Here is a 7,552-nt window from a genome sequence, read left to right on the forward strand (position 1 = left end):
TTAAAACACCATTTCATTATAAGTTACACCATTTCATTAATAATGACACATATTCATAAAGAGTTGTGTCTTTTGGCAAAAAGACACCAACTTACAAACATAACCTTTCACTTGGATTAATCAAGTTAGCTTATACAAGTGTGCACTCCACACTCTCCTAACTTGTATTTGAGCTTAACTCGAAACCCCCTTGTCTCAAGTAAATCACTTCTCACACAAAATGACCGTGACACTAAAATAGTGTAATCCTTTGATTTACTAAATAACTAGAACATACATACAAACTTACGCATAAATGAAATGTCGTGACGATTGAATTTCATATTAGTATAAATTCAATTCATATAATCGAATATCAAGGGTGTTACTAAGAATTGAACCCTTTCTATCCATAGTGATTATAATGAAGAAAATATATGCTCTATTGTTCATCTTGACGCTTTTATAAGCCATACGTCCATATCCTTTCATGAGTATATAGGAAGCCAAGTCCAAGCTTCTTTGAAGCGGCAAACTTCATACTCACATTTTCTTTAATCTTGCTCTCGTGATGCAATTTTTCAAGAAAACTATTAAGAAGTATTAAACTCCAACCTTCTTTATCTCACGGGTCCGAACACATACTTTGGGATCAAATAATAAATGTGTTCCAATCTTCATATAGTAGGCTTTCCACATTGAATTCAAGCTCCTAGCGTTGTACTAGGAGGGAATTGGGTATCCCACTATGGAAGATTTAAATGGACTTCAATCCCATAACATTAGCTAACTTTTGCGCGCTTCCAGCTAATGCTTTTATGAAGCGATTTAGTCAAATTTTGTTGTGACATAACAAAGTCCACATACATCACTTCATTCGTGATAAAACTCAAGAAACATAGTTTGTCTAAGGCATAAGTGTCTAGACTTTCACTTGTATACTTAACTACATGCCTTAGCACATGATATCCCACAACTAGGGATTAAAATGGACTTTACTCTCACCCTTTTCGACTTCAATCAATCTTCCTTAGTAATCCTTTAATCAAAGAACTTACTAAATCCTTATCATATCATAAGAAGCCCGTACGTACTCAAAATTAATTGATTGATTAGTCGATGCGTTGTCCATTTTTCAGAACTTCCTAATGTAAACTTATAATTTGTATACCTTTGATAATGTATTCCCATTATCATTATGTACACAATTATTACCTATTACATTTGATAATAAGATCATAATATAAAGATACCTTAGTCAAATCTACTTCTAGAATCAGGAAGTAATGACAAGAAGTTTATAATGTCAATAATCTCAACAACAATCTTTTGATCCAAGATACCTCATCTATACCAAGTATACAATCCCACAACTTGTAGATAAATAATCTTCTTGATCAATAGTAAACTCAATACATTTTAGTATGCTCTAAAGATTCACATTGTGAACTAAACCATAATTCATAATAGGCTTCTACAAGTATTAAAATACTTAAGCCACATCACAATAAATTATCCTAGACCATGCTTGATCTTTTCAACACCATGCTAAATTGGTCACATGATGTAATCACATACATCATACCACCAACTTCCAAAGCAAACCGGTACTTAGAAAGTGTAAGACCCGTGTAATTATATTATATATAATGCTTAAATAGTAAACCGGGTTGTGGAGTTTTGTTATGTAGTTTAAAATGGAAAAGTAGCTGGAAACAGGGGGTTGCGCGCCGCGCAAAGGGAGGGCGCGCCGCGCAAAATGCTGGTGACAGCTCTCCTTGTTTTATTTAATTTAAACGATGGGCATTTCGGTAAATTCACTTCGAGGCCGGATTTAATGCTTGGATCAGTAGTTTGGGAGTTCAATTACTCCCTTGTTCACCAACCTTATCCTCCCAAATTCATTTTAGTGAGAGAGAGTGGGATATTAGAGAGAGAGATCCCATTTTGAAGAAGAAGAAGGAGGTTTCTTGCTAAAGTTCAAGTTCTAAAGTTGTTCATCTACTTCCTAGCTACATTTTGATTGTGGTGGTAAGCTCTAATCTTGATTTCCTAGTATAATGTTGTGAAAGGGTTAGAGTTAGGGTTTATGGTGAACATCAAACCCATTTATTAGTGATTATTGGGTGTTTTGGGTAAATTGGGTCATGTAGACTCAATAATGGGTTAGCTAGGGTTTTAAAAGTGTTAATTGATGTTAAGAAACCCTAATTGGCTAATAATTGGTTAGAACACTTGCTTGATGTATAAATGGGTGCTATTTGGGTATAGATGACCCAAAATGAGTGTATTGACTTTTATTAGGTCAAATGGGTCAAAGTGGACCAATGTTGGTTAATGTTAGTGTTTTGTGTTGGAACCTAGTGATTAAATGTGTATGAAGACCTTAAATGTTAAGAGTTAGGATTTTTGGTGAAGTTGACCCAATTTTAGGGTTAAGTATTAAAATGGGTCAAGATGGGTAATGTTGACCTAGTTTGGGTTAAATTGGTAAAAGATGACCCAAAGGGTGTTAACCTAGGGTTTATTCATGTGTTTGAGGTTTTGTAAGTGTTGAATCGAGTTGCTAGTCATTAGCACTCTTATAAATGATGAAAAACTTGAAAATGGGTCAAATGAGTCAAGGTTGACCTAATGGGGTGAAATGGGCATGAAATACCCTAAGTTTATGCTAGTTGAAGTTAATAGACTTTAATTCACTAGCTTTATTGATGTTAGTTGAGTCTTGGCCATTTATGGGCGGTTTTGGTATAGTCGAGCTATTTAATGCATATTGGGTCATTAAATGCTCAAGTGTAAGTATTGTGGTTAATTCCACTAGTTGCGTAATTGAATGTGTACTTATGTATTAGGTACGATTGCTTTGAAGATCGGAAGTGCATAATCATCATCTTGGCGCTAAGGTGAGTGGAATAATTATGCGTGTACGTATATAATGTATTTATTTGTGTATACGAATGTGGAATTGTCGCGGTGTTTAAGACACCACATTCTAGGTAACGAGTAGTATTGTCGCGGTGTTTAAGACACTACTCATAGTATGTTTGACGAGTGGTATTGTCGCGGTGTTTAAGACACTACTCATTGTTTAATTGACATGTGGTATTGTCGCGGTGTTTAAGACACCACATTGTCATGGGAGTGGAATTGTCGCGGTGTTTAAGACACCACTCATTGTATTGAATGAAGTGTGGATTCGTCGCGGTGTTTAAGACGCCACATTGTCGTAAGGGTGAGTTAGTCGCGGTGTTCAAGACATCACCCGGGGGATTAGTGATTACGCGGTGTGTAAGTAACACTAGTGGATGTTATGAACTCCAACGGTCTTGTAAGTACCGTTTCCCTTGTTCGAATTGGTTAACCAAGGTTGCGTGAATTATGTATTGAATGTATTTAATTATGAATCGTATGCTATTGTATTATTAGCTACTCGTGGATTTGCGGTTTATGGTATATGCATAATATTGTTGTATGATTGTCGAAATGTTAAACCGAGTATGATGTTGTGTAAGTGATGCAAGTAGGTAGATTATATATGTATATGTATAATTATTTTGCTCACTAAGCTTTGCTTACCCTCTCGTTGTTTACCTTTTTATAGGTTCGTGTGTGGATAAGGGTAAGGGCATTACCTTGGATTGAGTTTCCCGCTTTGATGATTAGGAAGCGCTTTTGGTTTATGGCTTGGAGTTTGACCGAGGCTTGGGTAGTTTAACCCCAAACACCATGCTCATTGTGTCGTTTGGCAATTAAGTTCTTTGTGGTCGAAACTCTTATTTGTATTTTACACTTAGTGGTATTTTGGGCACGTGTGGGCTCCACTTTGTAAAACTCGTTCATACCTTAGTTATGTGCTAGTTTTACATAAATTAATGTACGGTTAAAAGCGTTTTGGCTAAATGTGTCGGGAAGTACCTCATCTTTTTCGCATTAAAGTGCACCGGGGACAGCCCGTATTTGCGCGGCGCGCAAGGGTGTCCGCGCGGCGCGCAGATGGTCAGCCAGCAAATTTTTTTTTTGTGTCACAAATTTACAATGGTTTTTGTCGCGTTTTGGTTTGGGATGTTACAAGTGGTATCAGAGCATGGTCTAAGGGATTTAGGTGACTTGAGATAGGCGCCTAGACTTAGACTTTTGTGTGTGCATTGTGCGGGACTTGTAGGACTTTGGGTCGGACCGGGACTTGGTTAGTACATAGGTTCATGTGAACTAATCATGTGTTATTTGTTCATGTTGTGTAGCAATCATCAAGCGAGATGGACGTTGTACTAGCAAGATAATGCGACGTGCTCGCGTAGTAATGACTAGCTACCATTACTACGGGTGCAAATCGTGTCAAACAAGCAATGTACGACGATTGTCGAGCAAGATGGGGTAGTGTGGTATATGTATATGTATATACATGCGTGTTATGTCTTTTCGTTCCATTGGTTAACCTATTTCATTTCTTAAGAATGAAGACGGAAGATGAATACGGAACGGAAGGGCCTACTAATGAAAGGAAGAACGAATTAGCGGTAATGGTTGAAGCCGCGATTGGACAACGTGTCTCGGGTTTCGCCAACGGAGTTGGCCAAGTGGTCAAAGAGTCAATCGAAGGACGAGTAACCGAAATGGTCCGAGACCAAGTGACTAAGGTTGTAAGGGAAGAGTTTGAGAAGAGGTTTTCTAAACCTCGAGGTGGTGGCGATGAGAATGTACTTGCAAGGTTGGAGTCACGTACTCCTGGTAAGAGGACAAGAAGTGCGCCTGAAGGCGTCGGAAACGTGAAGAAGAAGTGTAAGGGAGGCCATGCACCTACGTGTTATAATTGTGCTGAAAAGGGTCACTTGTCGCGTGATTGCACGAATGCGCCTCCTAAAAACGACATATGTTTCAAGTGTCGAAGGAAGGGACATCGAAGGTCGGAGTGTCCCGAGTTGTTTATTAATCAAAGTAGAAGTGTAATTGAGGCGGCTAGTAGCATGAAGAAGGGAGCGTCAGGCCCCGGTGGGCTAAAGTGTTACAAATGTGGGCAATGGGGACATAAGGCTCGCGAGTGCCCGTTGGGCAAGAAGGTATGTTTTTACTATTGGAAGGAAGGGCACCAAAAGTCAAAATGTCCTAAATTGATTGCAAAAAGGGATTGTAAGTTGGGGAATTTCGCGCCTACGAGTTATGATCATCTACAACGAGGTTATATGACACGCGATTGTGCAAATATGGCTTCGAGCACGATCAAGTGTTTTATTTGCCAAAAGGAGGGACACCGAAAGTCGGAATGCTCTGAATCGTTTGCTGAGCGGGTTAAGAGGTTGGAGCGCGAGTACTCGATGGATGGTGAAGCACAGAAGTCCAATAATGCTACTTCAGGTACTCATTCTCGATACAAATGTGCTTTATTATTACTTGTGGTGCGCCGATGGATCCGATTGTGAATTTAGAGATTTAAATTTCGTTTCGAGGCCTAAATTTGTCTCGAGTGAGCATATATCCCATTTGTATCCTTATGGGTGCGGGGTTAGGAATTTCTATGATGGTACACTAGGTCGGCGCCTGAGTCGTCGACTCACAAGGGTGCAACCTAGGGGCGAATGCATTAGTGTAAATACATGGTATTGTTACGGGTAGCGTTCCTAATGGAATTACCCTACGTTGGAGTTGGGATTGTCGACTGCAGGGTGTAAGACTTGGTGCAACCAAGCATTCCTTACTGTTTGGGAAATGTTTTCTACCAAGCCATGGGGACGGGCTTTGGTTTTGGATGTTAGAGTGTGCTCGTTTTCGTGTGGAAATTGATGAGCCATGAGGTTCGTCGGGTGGATTGAACCATTAAGACCAAGTGTTTGATCTAGATAAATGTTGTTAATGGAGTCTTCGGGACGCGACGTTAGGTGCCTCTTCCATACGTACTAGCGTGGTGTCCGACTCCAATGGTGTGCGGTCACATTGTACTTAGGGTACCGGGGAGAAACCCTTAAGTACATGAGTGACCAGGTGGAAATTTGATGAGCTATAGCAATGGGATTTTTGCAAGTGCAAGGTTGTGTAAATCGTGGTAAACTCTTCGTTTAAAGCGTTTAAGTTTAGGTTAGATTCCTTCGTATGCTCAGGGTTGGAGCAAGGTTTTGGTGACGTGCGTATTAAGAGATGCAAGACGGGTGAACCTTGTCTCTCTTATAGGAATTTCGATAATGCGTTCTGGCGAATTAGTTGTTAGGTTAGTGGTTACTCTTTCTGTGAAAGTGGGTATGTGTTTATCGTCGGGATTTATTGTTGAGGACCAATTCGCGAGAAATTCAAGGACTATGACCAATGAGGACATCGATTGTGTATGTGGATAAGTGGACCTCCCACGGGATGCTATTATTCAACTATGTGGTTACGGAACGGAGTCTTAAGTGGGGGAGTTGTACCCTCGCACGAAGGTGCTCTATTGTATTGTTACTTTGGATGATGCTCGTATGGATACGAAGCTAGTGTTGAGACCTACATTGGTCGACGGTGGTAAAAGTACAATTTGGAATAAGTTGTGCTTATAGTTTTGGGTTTAAATTATCACCAAGGTGGTAATGTGGTAAATCTCATTGGGAGATAATTGACGTATTCGACAAGTAAGGTAAGGTCCCTCGGTTAAGGGATGTGCGTACCGGATTCTCTTCTAGGGGATTATTGTTGTGCCTATGCGCAATATGGGTGGTTCTTGGCTCGATTGTGTTAGCCGTTTGGTTACCTTTGGGAATAGCATGATGGGACTTTGAGAAAGGGCACGATGCCTCATTCTCGTATACTTTGAGTGATAGTTACACAATGGCCATTATTGTGTACTACAAGGTGGTTACATGTAGGTTTATGATGTTAATTGCCCGTGTAAATTGTGCACTTAGCCGTTTTGTGCACATGGTGGTGAGTAATAGTCGTTTTCGACATCAGCGGTTTTTGGTCGCTTGCTTACGATTTTACGATAGTTGTGAACTAGTCGTGGTTGCGCGCTACTAAGAATGTTAAGTAATAGGTGTTATCCGTAAGGATTCTCTTTTGTCCGGTCTTCATCGTTTGGGTTGTTGACCTTGGGTTGAAATTTTGGTTGTTTTAGCATTGTACCAGGTAAGGGTACGCTAAGGGTACGTGGCATTCTCGCGTATTCTGAGTTATCGTTATAGACTTCGGATATTGTGTGTATTGCACGTTTTGGGATGCGTGCAAATGTGTATTTACTTTTGGGTCAACCGGTGGGTTAATACATTTTGTGATGGAAATCGGATCGTAACGTTTGTTAAGTACCATAGAGCGTGGTTCCGGGTGGTTAAGTGACATGGATCACGAGGACGTGATCGATTCTAAGTGGGGGAGAGTTGTAAGACCCATGTAATTATATTATATATAATGCTTAAATAGTAAACCGGGTTGTGGAGTTTTGTTATGTAGTTTAAAATGGAAAAGTAGCTGGAAACAGGGGGTTGCGCGCCGCGCAAAGGGAGGGCGCGCCGCGCAAAACGCTGGTGACAGCTCTCCTTGTTTTATTTAATTTAAACGATGGGCATTTCGGTAAATTCACTTCGAGGCCGGATTTAATGCTTGGATCAGTAGTTTG

Source organism: Rutidosis leptorrhynchoides, chromosome 2 (genome assembly GCF_046630445.1).
Source record: "Rutidosis leptorrhynchoides isolate AG116_Rl617_1_P2 chromosome 2, CSIRO_AGI_Rlap_v1, whole genome shotgun sequence".
Classification (NCBI taxonomy): domain Eukaryota; kingdom Viridiplantae; phylum Streptophyta; class Magnoliopsida; order Asterales; family Asteraceae; genus Rutidosis; species Rutidosis leptorrhynchoides.